Source organism: Pinus tabuliformis, chromosome 4_2 (genome assembly GCF_031772625.1).
Source record: "Pinus tabuliformis cultivar Carrire ecotype Pingquan chromosome 4_2, CPIR1, whole genome shotgun sequence".
NCBI classification, from domain to species: Eukaryota; Viridiplantae; Streptophyta; class Pinopsida; order Pinales; family Pinaceae; genus Pinus; species Pinus tabuliformis.
This window is the reverse complement of record NC_142304.1, coordinates 1,179,931,662-1,179,951,090: the sequence shown is the minus strand read 5'-3', so window position 1 is coordinate 1,179,951,090 and position 19,429 is coordinate 1,179,931,662.

Genomic DNA, 19,429 nt, shown 5'->3' with positions numbered 1-19,429 from the left:
AATTATGGGTACATCAACGAGGGAAAGATTCCGGACTGCTCTGCCAGCTACATCTTCTCTTCCCCTGAAATGTCTACTTCCCCTATTGTTTTTCCTTCTCATTGTAATGTTTTTTGCAGAATTTGGACTTATATGAGGAGAGGATGGTTTTCCAGGCTTATGAATGGTTAAGGGTTCAAATTCAAGCGATTTTTTACTTAAGAGATAGTCCAGATCGCTGCCAATTGAATTTGATGGGGATGAAACAGGGGAATTTAGCGGTGTTGGCGAGACCATAGGTTCCTTTCCTTTTTCAGATAGGTATCTTTCCTTTCTTGGAGACGATGAGGAAGAAGGAATAAAGGTGATATGAGGGTCCAGGTTTGCAACTTTGGATGGCTGAGGAACCGGAGGGGGGGAGGGGACTTCTTTATCAATAGCAGGTTCCAGGGGAGGCATGGAAGGGAGATAGTCAGTGATTTTATTAGATGGGGTTTCTGACTTTTCTGCAATTTCCGGGATGATGCTCTGACTTTGAGGGTGTGTAGACGGAAAAATTATACAAAGGTTTTCTTCTGGATTAATAGCTCCTTGTAGATCACTATATTCTGATGAAGATAAGCTTATTGCAGGGGATGGAATCTCTTTCCTATGATTATTTAATCCAAACTTGGATTTTCCATGATGTAGATTATTCAAAAAAGCAGGGCGCCGAGGGCAGTTTTTGATTAGGTGCCCCATCCTATGGCATGCTGAGCATCTAAATGGGACTCCCCAGAAGTCCAGTCTCTGGTTAATTTTTAAGTCTCTCCAAGATATCTCTATATTGTCAGGAAATCCTCCTCTGTAGGCTTTCTCTATGAGTACCCAGGCTACACGTTTGTCTTTTTCCCCTAAACATCTGGGATCGACATAAACACATTTTCCTATTGCATTCCCTATTTCTGTTAAGGTCTCCTTTGACCACAGCTCCAGTGGTAGACCAGGAAGTTTGACCCAAATTAAGTTATTAGAGGGGGTGTTCTTTAGCGGGTTGTAGCCAATATACCACTTATAAAGTGCTAGAAAACTCCTTCCCTGTACCCATGGACGGTTTTGGATAGCTGCCAGGTCGCTTGCACTCAAAAAATGGAAACAATACCATTCTTTCATCAATTTCACTATAATGGGGGAATAGCCGATCAGAGGTTTCCATTTAAATTCTATCCACTTCCTCATCTCTGAGTCGTCCATTTCTGGAAAGTGCCATCGGCCCACGAGGGCTAAATCCTACAAACTTTCTATGCGATCAGACAGGTGGATACTATCTAGCTTGATCGCTGCTGGAGGAGGGGCGGTTTTAACAGGTTTTGTATTCTTATTATAGTAGTTTGAGGCCTCGAAATCGTCATATTTCTTTTGCTGAAAGTCTTTTTGCTGAACAACCTTTTGTTTTCCTTTTCTAAAATTTCCAGCCTTTGATAGGCCACCACTATCCACGTCCTTAGAAGGTAAGGACGGATGTACAACCACATCATCCAACGTGTCTTTCCAGTCGTTTGACAACATGGCAACACTATGACGGTTTTCGGCTTGAATGGCAGCTAGGATCATTGCCTCTGTGACCGATGCATCTGACGCGGGATCCATCATTTCAAAATCCCCTTCTGTCCTAAAGGTTATACTAAGAGAGTCCTTATTAGGATCTTCCAGATCGGGATATAAATCATGCAATGAATGTACACTTGTCCCTTTCGGATTAAAATACCCAGAGAGTAAATGCCCAAACCAGAAAGCAAGGACTATGCTGACTGGATGACTGACAACAGGAAGTCTCGGGAATTAGAATTTTCGATTTCCCAGAAGATAATAAATTCCCAAAAGTCCAGCTATCTTCTGAATTTAAGGAAAGGTGATGATTACATGACATACTAAGCAACGGAAAGGCTGGAAGATTTAAAAAACGGCGGCTTCTATCAACCCAAGATGTCAGACATTAACCCAAAAGGTACCAATTCTTTCCTCCAAAAGATTTGAGGCTGAAACTCTCTGCCCGAGACAGATTCAGGGAAGAAAGGAAAATAAACCGAAAAATTTTCCGGTTCTCGGAAAGATGAAGCCTGGCCAGAATAACCAGGAGGCAGGAGAAAACAGGCTTATCCTTGATTTTTGAAAGTTTCAGAACGAAACCTCAGAGCATCCAGTGCAACAGCAATATATCTCAAAAACACACCACCATGAACCAAATTTGAAACGGATGTCTTGACAGGGTTTGTATATTCCAAAACAATTCTTTAATCTATCAATGGAGAACCATGACCAGACCAAATTTATAGACCTTAACATAAGGATTTGAGCATAAAACTAGGAAAATAATAGGCCTAGGGAAGGTAAATTCAGACTTCTAGCAGAAACGGAATTCAGACAGAAAATTGAAACAGTAGTTCAGAGTTCATAACTCATATGAAGTCTAAAAATCCCTTTTTTTTTCCCTAAATTTACAGCTTCCATACAGACAAAAAGTCTATCCTTTTATGATATATTATGGTAAAAAACACTGACCTGTAAAGCAGCGAGCGATTGTCTGAGTGAAGAGCACCACCAAACCGAGCAGGAAGCCTGAGCCGAGCGATACTCCGCAAAAACATAAAGTTTCTGCACTATCTGGCCATTCACTGTCGCTCAAAAAGAAAACTATAGGCCTCGCCACCCAAAATGTTGAATTTCTCCCAGAGCACTTTGCTAAAGGATGAGATAGGACAAAAACTAAGCAAGGGACATGCAACAAAACGGGCCAAAGATTCCGGGAGAAAACTACAGACTCAAGACAAAGGAAAGTTGGCTAAGCAGGAAAGACAAAAGATAAGTCGAGAATTCGAGCTGACTGAAATTCACAGCGTCAGTGAAAAATGGCGAGAAAGGGAATGTCCGAAACTTGCACACCCCGCGTTTCCTTGGACAAAACACATTTTCTGAGAGGATAACACGTCTAAGCCTACAAACCAAGCATTAACCATGTCTGTGCACATAGCCTTTCGTCTTGAAGCTCCTCCGTTTCTGAGAGGGTGACACATCTGAGGCTAAAAAAAACAAAACTACAAACTCTTACTATGCACGTAGCCTTCATGCATCTACCCTTTAATTGTTGTAGCTTCAGGTCTTTCTGCTATTGGACGAAAAAAAGCAAGCGCTTAGTTCTGATACGTCGGCCCGCAGTGCTCTCCACTTGGTGCTCTTCACCTTCAATTGTTACATTTCCAAAATCCATGTTGTCTATTCGGAACATTATGTAGGAACAAAATTGTTTCAAACCTGTTCCATCATTAGCAATGTCCAAGTGAATAGATGTTCACTAGGGGAATTAGTGGAATTTGTAGATGGTACAGTACACATTGCCCTAAATTTGGGCTCAGATAATGTTGGAGTTGTATTAATAGGCGATGACTTGATGATACAAGAAGGTAGTTCCTCTCTCTGTGAAGGGGCCGCCGCTTTTGATGAAGAAGCCAGAGAATCAAATTCTCGTTCTTTTGAAAACGATTTCTCGTTCTTTTGAAAAGGAATTTTTAAAGAGTTCTCGGGAAGAGGAAATCAAGATATTTATTGTTTGATTTGATTTTATCGAAGACTTTGGTGGTCTTAGTATTTATTTGAAAATGGGTTAATAATAATTTATAATAAACATATTTAGAATTTAATGTTATTCAATTTATAAAAAATAATTAAATTATATTTTTATTTTAAATTTATTATTATTATATAATAATAAAAAAGAATTATCTGAGTTTTGTTTGGGTGGTTGGATGGAATAGTTGTTATCATCCCCACCCAATTTAAGTCTTGCAAGTTGACATGTTGATGCTCTCAAACAGAATAACTAGTACCAACAATCTCTCTCTTGCCCTAGAGCTAAAAGAGAAGCTAATTTTCTTCCTTGAGGTTACCTAATGCCCAAAATTTTTAAAAGCCCCAAGAGTTAGCTCAAGTGGTCTAGAGCCAAATTTGAGGTTATGTGATATTGTTTTGATATTTTTGCTAGTTGTTATTGATTCCCTTGGGGCCAGGTCCCATAATCAAGGCCAAAGGTTTACTGGGTTTACCATCCACTAAATGTGAAGAAGTACTCCAAGCCTTCCCGTGCTTTCATTCCAAGTAAAAATAAATAAATAAATACATAATAAAAGTAATATATATATCCATGGAGATTTAATTCCATTTTATTGGAGATTCTTAACATGTAAATAGGCTTTGCTACAATAGCATGGCTTATCAATACCACATGCCCAAAAAATCATTACTTCATATGACATTGTTTATATGACATGTTTTTTAATTAATCAATTTAAAAGAGCATAACTCCTTTGTTGGTAAACCTCAACTTTTTATTTGTACACTATTATGAATATTTAATTACTTTGAGATAAATCTTTTATTTGTATACTACTATACATATTCTAAAATATTCCATGGAGATTAAATTTTTATCATCCACCTAATACTAATATTTATGAACAATTGTTCGCTTGGTGTAATTCAATTGGTAATGGTTGTGGAAATGAAGCTTTACTCAACTGGAAATCTTGGGTTTAAATCGTGTACTATTTCCCAATCAAAATAAAAAGTTTGACATGATGAAAACACAATCTTAACAAACTTATAAAAATAGATAATTAAACAATTAATTAAAATTATGAAAATCTTATTAAACGTTTAAAAAAAAATTAAATTGAAATATTTCCTATAAACCATCAGAAAAACTCACTCATTCTTATTTAAGAAAAATAATAATTAAGTCACATTTACCTACAGGATTTTAACGCATTCAAAAACAACAACTATATTGCTTATCATTTCCCCGATTTTAATTAACCATCCTTTAGAAGAAAGGGTAAAAGGGTAGCAGTAACAGGCAACTAAGGTTAAGATGGATGTGTACTAATTATATCAAAGGTTAAGCATAGGCTTTTCCACCCTTTACCTGTGGAATGTTTATTAAAAATATTCATTAATATATTCATTTGAGAAAAATTTAAAATAACTATTTTATATCTATCGACATATTTCTTTCAATATTATTTTGAAAAACTTTTTTCTCCCAAATTTGAAATTAAAAATTATTTAACTGGTTTATTCATTTAACATAAATATAAAGCTCTTGTTGTATATACATGACCACAACAACATAAATAAAACAAGAGCATAACACATTTTATTGTAATCTGGAAACGACATTAAATATAAAAACTTCTTTTGAATATAAAAAGTTATAATCATAGAAACATTTTTAAAATATCTTTCATGGTAGTTTCGATTTTATTGTTCACATTTATTGTTCACAGAAAAAGGGTCGAATACATCAAGCAGATGAAGAAGCAATCTCTCCCATAGGCTATCTTTAAGCTTGTGGACATTAAAATAATTTCTTTCTTTCTTTCTTTTTCTACATTCAATAATAAAAATGTTACACGAATAATAAAAGAGGAATAAAACTCAAACTAAATTTAATGATGGTATTGGCCAAATGATATGATCTCGGTCTCAAATAAGGTATTTTTTATGAAGTGTCTATTTAATATGAAGATGTCATAAGGTGGATTTGTCGTTGATCATTTAAATGAATTTAACATGGTTATCAGTCAGTTAAGTTATGTAGGGGTAAATTTTGATGATGAAATTGGGGTTTTGTTATTTACATGCTTATTGCCAAAAAGTTTGAATGAGTTAAGTATGGCTATTAGTAACTTTGTCTCTAGATCTAGTACTTTAAAGTTAGATGATGTTGTTAGTTTCATCCTTAGTGAGGCAATGCAACAGAAAAGCTCTGGTGAGACATCAGGTGATGCTTTGATTACAGAGACTAGGGAAAGAAAAATGGAAAGAGGAAGGAGGCCAAGAAATCGTAGTGTGTCAAGAAAAGGTAGATCCAAATCCAGATCGGAGATAGTGTGCTGGAAATGTAGGAAGAAAAGAGACCTAAAGAAAGACTACAAATCTCAGAAGGGAAAAGAAGGAGATGGACAGCGAGAGAACAATCATAAAGTGAATGTGACAGGTGATGTGTTGCAAGATGTTTTGATTATTTCATTAGAGAATATTATTGATGTTGGGTGGTAGATTTGGGGGCCTCATTCCATGCCACACTTGATCGGAAACATTTTCATGACTATGTTCAAGGAGATTTTGGACAAGTTCGTTTGGGTGATGATAAACCCTATAAAATCGTTGGAATGAGTAAGGTGTTTATAAAGCAACAAAATGGAAACCAATGATTATTGAAGGAGGTAAGGCATGTTCCAAATATATATATATATATATATATAATTTCAACAGGGTAGTTAGGGGGTGAAGGTTGTGTAACTAGTTTTACAGGCAAAACCTGGAAGGTCACTAAAGGAGCCCTGGTAATAGAAAAAGGAGAAAATTTTGGTATGTTGTATTTATGTAATGGTATTTCTAATTATATTAATGCATTAACCTCCACAGGAGCAAATACGACATTGTGGCATTATAAGCTTGGTCACATGAATGAGAAAGGGATGCAAATGCTTCACTCAAGAAATTTGTTGCTAAGATTGAAGCATGTTGATTTGGATTTCTGTGAGAATTGTGTTTATGGAAAGCAGAAGAGAGTAAGATTTATCAGGGTTGGGAAAAAAATAAGAGTGAAAATTAGAGCTTGTGCATACATATGTATGGGGACCAGCTCAGGTATCATCTCTCAGTGGCTCTCGCTATTGTGTTACTTTTATTAATGATGCAACTAGGAAAACTTAGATTTATTGTATTCGAAATAAATCTGATGTATTTGGTACTTTCAAGAAATGGAAAGATTTGGTTGAGCATGAGACAGGAAAAAAGTTGAAGTGTCTCAGATCAAACAATGGAGGTGAATACTGCAACAAAGAATTTGATAACTATTGTTTATAACATGGAATTCACAAAGAGAATATGGTTCCACGAACACCACAAGGAAATGGTATGTCAGAAAGGATGAATAGGACAATCATTGAGCATGCAAGGTGCATGAGATTACATGCAGGATTGCCCTTACAATTTTGGGCAGATGTTGTAGATATTGTTGTTTATCTAATAAACAAAGGGCCTTCAAGTTCCTTGGATGGTGGTATTCAAGAGGAAGTATGGACAGGTTAAAATGTAAGCTACTCATTTTTAAAGACTTTCAGTTGTGAAGCCCTTGTCCACATTAACAAAGAAAATAAAATAAAACTTGAGGCAAAATCAAAGAAATATACCTTTATTAGATATGGTGTTAATGATTTTGGTTATCGCTTATATGATTATGAAAATCAAAAGATCATTAGGAGAAGAGATTTCATATTCAATGAAATTTTTTTGTATAAGGATCAAATGTAGGAAAAGGAACGGGAAAAGGAAAACAAAGAATACACGGTGCTTGATGAGATCACGTAAAAAGTAAAGGTGTCTGAAAATTATAATTATCGAAAACCATAACAACAACAACAACCAAAGCAACAACAAGAACCTCAAACACCTGAAAGTGGTGTTAGAAGATCTACCAGGATAAGTAGACCACCTAAACGATACTCTCCTTCATTCATTCTATTATGTATTTCTTATTGATCCTGGTGAAATATAAAGATATGAAGAAGCAATGCAGGTAGAAATGGGGAAGAAGTGGGAGCAAACCATGGAAGAAGAGATGGACTCCTTGATGCATAACCCGACTTGGGTCTTAGTCAAGTTTCCTGTAAGTGAAACAACATTGCAGAATAAATGAGTTTACAAGTTGAAGGAAGAAGATGGAGGAAAACACAGGGATAAGGTTAGACTTGTGGTGAAGGGGTTTGCACAAAATAAAGGCATAGACTTTGATGAAATTTTTTCTCCTGTTATTAAAATAACTTCAATCAGAACTATTTTAAGTCTAGTGGCAGTAGAAGATTTGCATCTTGAGAAGTTAGATGTAAAGACAACCTTTCTCCATGGGGATTTGGAGGAAGAAATATATATGCAACAACCACAAGGCTATGAGGTCAAAGGGAAAGAGAAATTAGTGTGCAAGTTGAAGAAGAGCTTGTATGGATTTAAACAAACTCCAAGGCAGTGGTATCTAAAATTTGATAGGTGTATGTCTGAACAAGGTTATACGAGATGTCACTTTGACCATTGTGTTTATCTTAAAAGGAAAAATGACGAAAGCTGTATTATATTTCTATTGTATGTAGATGGCATGCTTCTTGTAGGGTATAACATGTGGGAAATAAATTTGCTCAAAAGAAAATTGGCAAATTCATTTGAAATGAAGGATTTGGGTGTTGCAAAGAAAATCTTGGTATGAGAAAAACTAGAGACAAGAAAAATCACAAATTAACATTGTCTCAGAGTGAGTACATATAAAAGGTGTTGGAAAGATTTAATATTCAGAATGCAAAACCAGTTAATCCACCTTTGTTTAGCCATTTCAAACTAAGTAAGGAGATGTGTCCCAAGACTGAAGAAGAGACGGATTATATGTGTAAAGTTCCATATGCATCAGTAGTTGGAAGCTTAATGTATGTAATGGTCTACACAAGGCCTTATATTTAACATGCAATGTGAGTTGTAAGAAAGTATATGAATAATACAGGAAAAGAGCATTAGATGGCAGTGAAGTGGATTCTCGAGTATTTGAGAGGTACCACAAATAAAGAATTATGATTTGATGGTTCAAACATTGCTCTACAGGGATATATTGATGCAGATATGGCAGGTGATAAAGATAACATGAAGAGCACCACAAAGTATGTGTTTATTATAGGTGTAACAACTATCAGTTAGGTTTCATAATTGCAAAACTTTGTTGCACTTCCAAAAATGAAAGCAAAGTATGTTGTTGCTATATAGCTTAGTAAAGAAATGATTTGGTTAAAAATGTTAATTGATGAATTAGGCAAGAAGTAGGAGATGGGCAGGTAATACAGTGACAGCCAAAGTGTCATTCATCTTGCAAAGAACTCAACATTTCATTCCAAGACTAAACATATACATCTCAAGTACCATTTCTTATGGTCAGTCTTGGAAGATGGATAGTTGAAGCTGGAAAAGATACACACTAGCTGTTAGGTCCCTATAATACTAGTGATTCTCCCATTATTATTGGCATTGTATCCCTTATTGTTATTGTTGTGCCCTTATTGTCCCCATATTGTTATTATTGTGCCCCATAGAAGCCCACTATTGTTATTGTTGTGCCCTTATATTATTATTGTTATGTCGGCTTTGATTATATTGTGACCCCTTAGACTCCTATATACAGAAAGGAGGTTTTTTCATTTGTATCATCCAAGAATTGTTCATTTGTGTAATGTAAAGGATGTTTTCCCCTCGAAGAGGCTGATTTTGAAGTCGTTGATCTATCTTTTTATGAGCTGGTTCATAACACTAGCCATAATCTTGCAGATATGTTAACAAAAGTTGTAACCAAGGATAAACTGAGATTTTTCTCAGTTTCAATTGGTCTTTAAATATGATGGTAAAGATGAGAAACATCTAGGTCCAAGTGGAGTCATTGTCCAACAAGTAAAGCAATGATGTAGTTTATATAATCAGTCTCCAAGTGGGAGATTGTTAGGTGTAGAGCATGATTATCTTATTGATTTAGAGGTCTCAACCACATTGGACCCCAGTTCCTAAATGGGGTGACAATGCCACCCATATGATAGTTGTTAGGGTGGTTTGGGTAGGGGGGCATGGGGCGTGGGACGACAAAATAGATGAAAAATTTCCTTGTAAAATATTGTAATTTTGTAATCAGTCTGGGTCGTTCATTAGGCGGATGATATGATGATAGAAGTTATGTTAATTTATGGTTTTTTTTCCCTAAACGATGACCCTAAGTTTATATGATGGAATTGTATTATGGTTGTGTATTATTATTCTGAGCGATAGAGAGAGAGGAGGTTATGTGTGAGAACGAAGAGGAAATTACAACGAATCTATTGTAGGTTTTATCTCTTCGTTTTGATGGATAATATAAAAGTAAGGACTGACTATTTCTTTGTGGGTGTAGCCCAAATTAGGTGAACCACGTATATCTGTGTCTCTTGTTTGATGTGTTTTCGTATTTTTGTTTCCGCGATATTTTATGTGTTTCATTGCTTCGTGAATTAATTTCTAACAACATATAGAAGGAAAATGTTTTGCAACTGAATGGATATGTGAAATACTTAATGTTAACATATCCATCTGGAATGCAGAAACACGGGATATTTCTTTGAGATTATATTCATCAAACATTTCATCCAAAATCATGTACCTTTTGCATCTACCAATGTCAACATCACATGCACATTACCATGCACTTTTGCACATTAGTGGTTTCGATAATATCATCCACAATGACAACATACAAGGAATACTCCAAGTAATATCGGAAAGAAAAACTGACATTTCGATGTCAGATGTGCCTTCTAGACATCCTTTTAATAATGAATCTAGTTCTACTACATCCTGTACCCAACTAAACTATCGGTCAATTGACACTGTAGCATCAAGAAAAAAAATTTGAAGTGGTTAAACACGTCAATGCACACACATAACAAAAAAATAGTCTCTATGCCTTTTTCCAATGGATCCAATAAGGAACACACTTGCTTGCATCAATATAATTTGCAATGAAGACAAAAGGTTCCTTGGTATACAAAGAACGGAAAAAGCATGTGAAATCAAACAAAGCAACTGAGAAATATTTTGAAATCAATGGAAGACACACCTATAAATGCATGTTGCATTTGTGATAGATTGTACTTTTGAAAAGACATGCGACTCATTGAAAAAGTTGCATTGTCCACTTCTCACTATCTCATGCCCACAACAAAAGTCAAATGAATCAAAATAATCATCTCAAGTGCATGTGATTCCCCAACATAAGAAAAATGACTTGTTTGTATGGGTTTCCAGTCCCACTTATATCAAAAAGATAAAACACAATGCTCTTTAGCTGGTAATTTTGCCTAGACACCTCCCTATTGGGGAAAAAGGGAAAACACGTCCCCCATACTAGAGAAGCATTTTCCCAAGCACCCCACCGCCAATGTAGCGAAAATATGGGCAATGTATCGTAGTGGAACACTAGTTTTTCAATATGTCTAAATTGATAGGAAAAATGTTGAAAAGGGTCCTTTATAAGAACATCATAGATCCATCTTGCCCTGGATGCATTCAAGCACTTAGAGGGATAAATAACAGATATAAAGCTCTTATCGTTTAAAATATTCAAGCTTAAAAGGGATATATATATATATATATATATATAACACTTCCTTAAATCATATTATTCCTCTAGGCTAAAATGTTCCCAGTTATACAAAAAACTATATGAATTTCATAACTATAACCATTTGAAAAACATTACCAGAATAAAACCATTTGAAATCACTAACAGGGGCTTAGTTTGATGGAAATTTACAAAACCATTTGAAATTATTAATAGAGGTTTGTGGTTAGATGGAAAAGTAGAGGTGTTTCATAAACCAAACCAAGATTCAAATCCCCTAGAGACACATTTCCCCTACATGAGTCGTCTCAGCCACACAAAGAAGATATTGCAAGCAGTTGAAACTAGGTGCAAATCACAAGTGACATTCATATTGCATGAGCCGTCTTAGACACACAAAGAGGATATTGCAAACAGTTGAAACCAGGTGTAAATCATAAGTGACATTGGTATTGCATGAGCCGTCTCAACCACATAAAGAGGATATTGCAAGCAGTTGAAACCAGGTGGAAATCACAAGTGACATTGGTATTGAATGTTATCTACACTGCATTGTAATGATCTTAGATTGGATAAGAGCAAGGTGCTTTGGATGAATATATATTCCCCCAACCATAGTTTCTTAAACAAAGAGACCCTCCTCAACATGTTGTCAGCTAGCCACATTACAACTTAGTATGCGTAGCTTGTGAAATGGTACACTTGTGGCACAAAGGTAATAAGATAAAATAATTTTATCAAATCCAACGAACAATCACCAAAGTAGGTCAATGGGTCCAACATGTATAATCCCATGTAAATGGGATATGGGAATGCTACTTCTAGATCAATACTCAAAGTGAGAAGCAAAAGGAAAATAAAACAGAGTTTTAGGAACAATTAACTAACTGTCAAGCAAAAAGATAGTATAGATGCCACAATACAATAAGATAACCAGAGACTGAGGATATTGTGGCCGCATAGGAGAGGGTCCCGCAGGTCCCGATGACTGAGGAAGAGGGAGGAGACATAGGTATGGGATCGTTATTATCAATCACTGTGAAATGGCTGATGTTTTGACAGAAGATATCCTCAAGGGATGAACTGGGGCTGGGTGGACCCAGCTATATGATCTTGGGGAACAACATCACAGAACTAGGAAACATTTCTCTCCTATCATCCATGGTAAAGGGAAAGAATCACTAGTAGAGGTCCGACTGCCCAGCTTAAACTGGAGTGTAGTAGGAAGCATATGAGAAAAACCAAACAAAGCGAAAAATAAAATATAATATAATAAATAGTTGAAACCTAAAATGCTAAGCAGATAGGACTATGGTACTTACCCAAGAGAACTAGCCACCGTGGAATTTGTTCTTCTTTCCTTCAAGATGTGAATGGACCGAAGTTAGCTTGAGTATCCTTGGAGTTGCAATATTATTCCCCATCCTACCACTAAAACTCATCTTCACATTCCCATCCTTGTTTTGGCCATTCTCACGGAAGTCTTTCAATAGAGGCAGATCTTCCCATCACCAAAACTGACCACCACACGCCCATCACCAGTTGAGACAAAGCACTGGAAATTTGTTCCTCTGGAGAACTTATGTTCACCCTCCTAATTCAACATAGGGCCGACGGTATCCTGAACATTACCATGCCTAACTCTCATGTCCCCTTGCAGATCCTGTTGTCATCACGACCTAAGAAGGTGGACTCAAAGGCATCTAGTTGGGAACTCTTGCTATTGTTGGTGACATCCCTCATTGTAATAGGGGTTCCATCTTTCTAGAATTTCCATTATGTTACGACCCTTCCAGTCTCGATATCAAGCTGGTGAATACTAGTGGAATAAGGCATTCCCTCTTTTGTGGGGGAAACCGTGGTCTAGGGCACCCATGGTTAAACTTTGGATATGTTAAAATTGGAAACTAGGGCCAAACTCCATGTGGGTCATCTTATTCATGGCTGATAATATTTTTATTAGATTCCTCTCGTCGAGAGGTGTAGGATTGATCTAAAGATCATCCGATTCCGATAAGTATATATGGAGATGTGAATTTATTATGGAATAATTATCAAGCCGACCTACAACTCATGTAGGATCAGAAGCCCAACAGTCGCATCTATTCAAACATCAACAGTTGTGTATAAATACAGGATGTATTTTCCTCATTTGGACTCACTCATCTCATCACATCTCTCTCTCTCTCCTTTGCAGAAAAGAGACTCTTCTCTACTGCGCAGAAAAGAGACTCTCTCTCACACATGTGGAAGGAAGGACGTAGTTTTAGGACAGCAACTGCAGAACCTAAGTTTGACTAGCGTTGACCAGAAGACTCCCTCCTCAGAACTTTGTTGTAGGTCCATCTGGATCTCCTCTGAAGGCCACATTTTTTGGTGGTGGAATCAAGCCGATCCGATGGTCGGTTTGCGAGATATTGTTTGCCCTAGTTTGGGACTGATCTAGGGTTTGCTGCTGCTAATGTAAATCTGATTTATGTACTATTTCTCTCTGCTAGATTATTGAAGATAAAGGAAGATTTTATCAAAGGGTTTCCCCACATTGGGGTTTGTCCCTGGCTAGCTGCCACATCTTGTGTCTCTTATCTTGTCTTGTTTTCTGTCGATCGTTTAATGTTTTATCTGCACTTTACTTTATGTACATGTGATTGCTAATCTGTGGATAATAATAAGAATGATAAGTAAATTGTTATAAGCATAGAGCATACCATAAATTAACATGGTATCAGAGCTGAGGTGAAGACAAAGCCTGAGCAAGAGCAAGAACAATCACCGAAGAGAAGATTGGAAAGGATATCCTAAAAGAACTATGGGGTCCTCATCACTCTTTCCTGCCAAGGACAAGCTCAGTGAGAAAGCTGACTATCACGGATGGAAGATGTCTATCGATCTAACCTTAGAATATCAAGGAGTGTTGGACCATGTGAGAGGCAATATTGTTGAGCCTCCATCAAATGCATCCACTGCTGCCAGGAACAAATGGAAAACCGGAGAAGTCAAAGCAAAGAAGATCATCCGGGACTCTATTGACAAGCGCTTGGTAGCCTACATCTCTGATTTGAACACCTCCAAGGAAATATATGATACACTGGTGAGTTTATTTAAAGTTAATGATGCAAATCAAGTTTTGTTTCTTAGAAATAAGCTGAAGGAATTAAGAAGGGTAAAGATGAGAGTATGCAAGCATACTTCTTAAGAATCACCGAGATCAGGAACAATCTCCTATCTATTGGGGAGACTATTACTGATAGGGAAATGACACTCATGACTCTTGGAGGATTACCATCCGAATGGTACGTGTTCAGGACTACTCTTCTGAACAATAATGTAATTCCTGGTTTCGAGGAATTAATGGCTAGATGCATCCAAGAAGAAACAAGGGTAGAAGAGCAAGAAATGCCCATGCCTAAAGGTCCTCCTACTACTTTTTCTTCTCATGCTAAGAAAAGAAATACTTCCAGGTCTAAATCAAAAAGAAAGGTTGGACCTAAGGGTGGAAGAAAAGGACGATGTTACATTTGCGATAAAGCAGGTCACTATGCAAGGGAGTGCCCTGATAGAAAGGACTCACACCGGGACGGTGATAAAAATCCCTCTCATGGAAATCAAAGGAATGGAAAATTCAATAGCAAAGGTAAAAGGAGTGCTGGGAAACAAGGAAGAGGACAACCATTCAAGAAGGCTAGTAATTCCAAGTATGAATCCAACATTGTTGAAAATAAGCAGGATGAATATTATCTTTGCTTTGTCCGAATGAATATTATCTTTGCTGTGGAATATCCGAGTTCAGATTCTAAAAAACCTAACCACAGAAATCTATAATCCATTATGAATATTATCTACCAACTGCTCTATCTACCTCTACTCCTTTGGACTCAATGGGAATTTGGCTCATTGATAGTGGTGCCTCAAGGCACTTCACTAGTTACAAAGAAGTTCTCCATAATCTGATAGAGAAAGAAACTAACATGGAAATTGTCCTTGGAGATAATATGAAATATCCCATGAAAGGTGTAGGCAATGTCTCTCTCAAATTGAATCAAGGTAATACAATCTACTTACAGGATGTATTATATGTACCTGGCCTCAAAAAGAACCTGGTGTCCATTTCGGCAATGGAAGACAAAGGCTACAAGGGAACCTTCAGCAATGGCAAGGTACGTATATGGAAAAATAATGTTAAAGATGCCTTCACTCTTGGGTTTCGAGTTGATTCATTATATCAGGTCGGTGGAAGTCTGCTGGGTGTCATGTCTTGTGACACACCTCTTCAGTTTGAACTTTGGAATCAGAGGTTTGCCCACCTTCATTACAAAGCTCTACCGAATGTAAGACAAATGGTAACATGGATGCCCAAATTCCGAGTAGAGAAAGAAGGTGTATGTTTGGGATGTGCTGAAGGAAAGCTCAAAAGGGGACCATTCCCCTCAAGCCAAAGCAAGACCTCAGATATATTACAACTGGTTCACTCAGACATATCTGGTATAATGCTTGTGAACTCCTTGGGAGGATATTCATATTACCTTACTTTTACAGATGACTATTCTCGAAAGACATGGATATACTTCTTGAAAAAGAAGGATGAAGTGTTCTCTTGGTTTCGACACTTCAAAGCCTTGATCGAGAATCAAACTGAAAACAAGATCAAAATCTTAAGGACTGATAATGGGACTGAATATGAATCTAACAAGTTCCATGACTTTTGTAAAGAGGCTGGCATCAAGAGGGAGACTACTAAACCATATACTCCTGAACAGAATGGTGTGGCGGAAAGGAAGAATTGTACGATTGTGGAAGATGTTTGTGCCATGCTCCATGATCAAAGACTTTCGAAGTTTCTATGGGTCGAGGCTTCAAACACCGCTGTATATGTACAAAACCGATGCCCTCATCAAGCATTGGGTTCCAGGACTAAATGTTCACTGATAAGAAACCTGACGTATCTCATTTTATAATTTTTGGAAGCCCTGTATATTTTCATGTGCCGAAAGAGAAAAGGAATAAATTGGGTGCATCTAGAAAGAAAGGAACCTTTGTGGGCTATGGAGAAAATACTAAGGGCTATAGAATCTATGTAGCTAGTCAAAGGGAAGTTGTGATTAGTCATGATGTCACCTTTGACAAAGATATGGCTCTCAGCAAGGTGGACAATCTTCTGACTTTGTGGAGCTCTCAAGAAGCCAACACCAGGGAGCCAAAAGAATTCCTGATGTGTAAGAACCCATGGATCCGATTGATCCTCTTCCACATGAGCCATCCTCTTCTAGGAAGAGGCCTTCATGGCTTAGGGGGCTACTTGATGATGCTGGAGGACATGCTGCACCCTGAGGAACCTTCCGTGAAAGTAAGAAACCTAACAAGTATCAGGGATACCTGACCATCATGAGCATGATCATACAAAATGAGCCTTCATCATTCTCAGATGCCGTCAAGCATCAAGTATGGAAGGATGCTATGACCGAAGAATATGAGTCTATTATGAAGAATGATGTCTGGGAAGTAGTTCCCAGACCCCAGGACAAGACAATTGTCACCTCTAAATGGCTTTACAAGATAAAACATGCAGCAGATGGAAGTACAGAAAAGTATAAGGCTTGTTTTGTTGCTCGTGGTTTCTCCCAGAAGGAAGGTATAGACTATGATGAGATATTTTCACCTGTTGCCAGATATACAACCATCCACTCGATCATAGCCCTTGCGGCTTCATAAGGATGGAACCTACATCAGATGGATGTCAAGACCGCGTTCTTGCATGGTTCGATAAAAGAAGAGGTATACGTGGAGAAACCTGAAGGATTTGAGATTTATGATAAAAAATCCCATGTATGCAGGTTGAAGAAAGCTCTCTATGGGCTGAAGCAAGCACCTCGAGCATGGTATGAGAGGATCGATAGCTACTTGATGAAGCTGGGATTCACTAGGAGTGAAGTTGATCCTAACCTTTACTTTAAGGTTGAAGATGACAAACCTCTCATACTGGTGATGTATGTGGATGACCTCTTCCTAACAGGCACAGACCCTCTTATTCACAAATGTAAGAAGGAGTTAGCTTTTGAATTTGAAATGAAGGATCTAGGACTGATGCACTATTTCCTAGGACTTGAAGTCTGGCAGAAGCTAAGGGAAATTTTCCTATCTCAAGGAAAATATGTGGTGAAGATATTGGAAAGATTTGGTATGGTAGACAACAAGCCTGTAACTATCCCGATGGAGCTTGACTTCAAGAAGTTAAGCGGTAGTGCTACTGGACCAGTTTTACGAAACGCTACCGAATATAAGCAACTCGTCGGAGCATTAATGTTCTTAGTGAACTCCCATCCAGATATATGCTTTGCAGTCAACACGTTGAGTCAACATATGGTTGAACCTCACCACATACATTGGATTGGTGCCAAGAATCTGTTAATATATCTTCATGGCACAATTACATATGGGTTAAGATACACTGCCGGAGATGTGAGACTACTTGGATACACTGATGTTGATTGGGCAGGCAATGTGGAGGACTGTAAGAGCACTTCCGGGTGTTGTTTCTCCTTGGGATCTGCTTCGATATCCTGGATGAGCAGGAAGTAGAAGTCGGTGGCTTTGAGCACCGCCGAAGCAGAGTATATTGCTGCTAGCATGGCCTCCTGTGAGGCAGTCTGGTTGTGAAAGCTCTTCAATGAGCTGTTTGGATTTACATTAGATACCACCGTGATCTTATGTGACAACCAAAGTGGGATTCATTTATCAGAGAATCCTGTATTTCATGATCGCTCCAAGCATATCGATATCAGGTATCACTATATTCGATATATGGTGCAGCGGGGAGCTATAAGGCTCCAACATATCGATAGAGGTGAACAGGTCGCCGACATTCTGACAAACCCCTAGGAAAGGTCAAATTTTGACTTTCCGAGAACGACTTGGTGTCGTTGAAAGACCCTTCGATGAGGGTCCTGTATGATGCATTGAGCTCTGGGAGCTCCATGGGGGGTGCGGGGTACTTCTTGGAGCAACATATGATCACAGGGTGATTCACCATCCCTTGGTGGTATACATGTACACCCCGTGGCGACTATGTAGTAGGATGATTAGTTCTCTTGTGAGGCCTGGATGATGTGTTCTTCATGACGACTATGTAGCAGGATGATTAGTTCTCTTGTGAGGACAGGATTGATTAAGTTCTCCTGTTAAGGCATCCTACCCATGCAGTCTGGGACTCATGGGAAGTACCTCTCATCTGATCAATGAGCAGGGAAATGAGGATAGGGACCATAGTAGTACTGATGGACACATCATTGTATCTACTGTACTCCCTATGCTAGGATGATCTTCATTGATCTGGGATCAATGAGGCTGGTCTAGGACCAGTGGTAGGAGTTATACCCACTATGATGCTGACTTCGGGTTGGTTGAGATTGGTTTGGGACTAGTGGTACATACCTTGAGACTGACTTTAGGTCTGGGACCAGTGGTAGGAGTGGTACATACTATGACGCTGACTTCAGGTCGGTTGAGACTGGTCTAGGACTAGTGGTATGCACTCTGAGACTGACTTTGAGTCAGTGGAGGATGATACTGGTCTAGGACCAATGGTAGGAGTTGTACCCACTATGATGCTGACTTCGGGTTGGTTGAGACTGGTATGGGACCAATGGTACATACTATGACACTGACTTTGAGTCAGTATGATACATCCTCGATCATTTCTTCCTCTTCATAATTCAGACAAAGTAGAGCAGAGCAGAACAGAACAGAGTAGAGCAGAGTAGATCAGAACAGGGAAAAACAGAATAGAGCAGTGCAGGCAGGATAGAGCAGAGCTGAACAGGGGTCAAGCTGTACAGGCAGTGCATTTGATGGATGAATAGTAGCAACCGATAGACAAATTGCAGATAGAGTTATCCCTAGTTGAGAGGGAGTGTTAAAATTGGCAACTAGGGCCAAACTCCATGTGGGTCATCTTATTCATGGTTGATGATATTTTTATTAGATTCCTCTCGTTGAGAGGTGTAGGATTGATCTAAAGATAATCCGATTCCGATAAGTATTTATGGAGATATGAATTTATTTTGATTATGGAATAATTATCAAGCCGACCTACAACTCATGTAGGCTCAGAAGCCCAACAGTCACATCTATTCAAACATCAACAGTTGTGTATAAATACAGGATGTTTTTTTCCTCATTTGGACTCACTCATCTCATCACATCTCTCTCTCTCTCTTGCGCATAAAAGAGTCTCTTCTC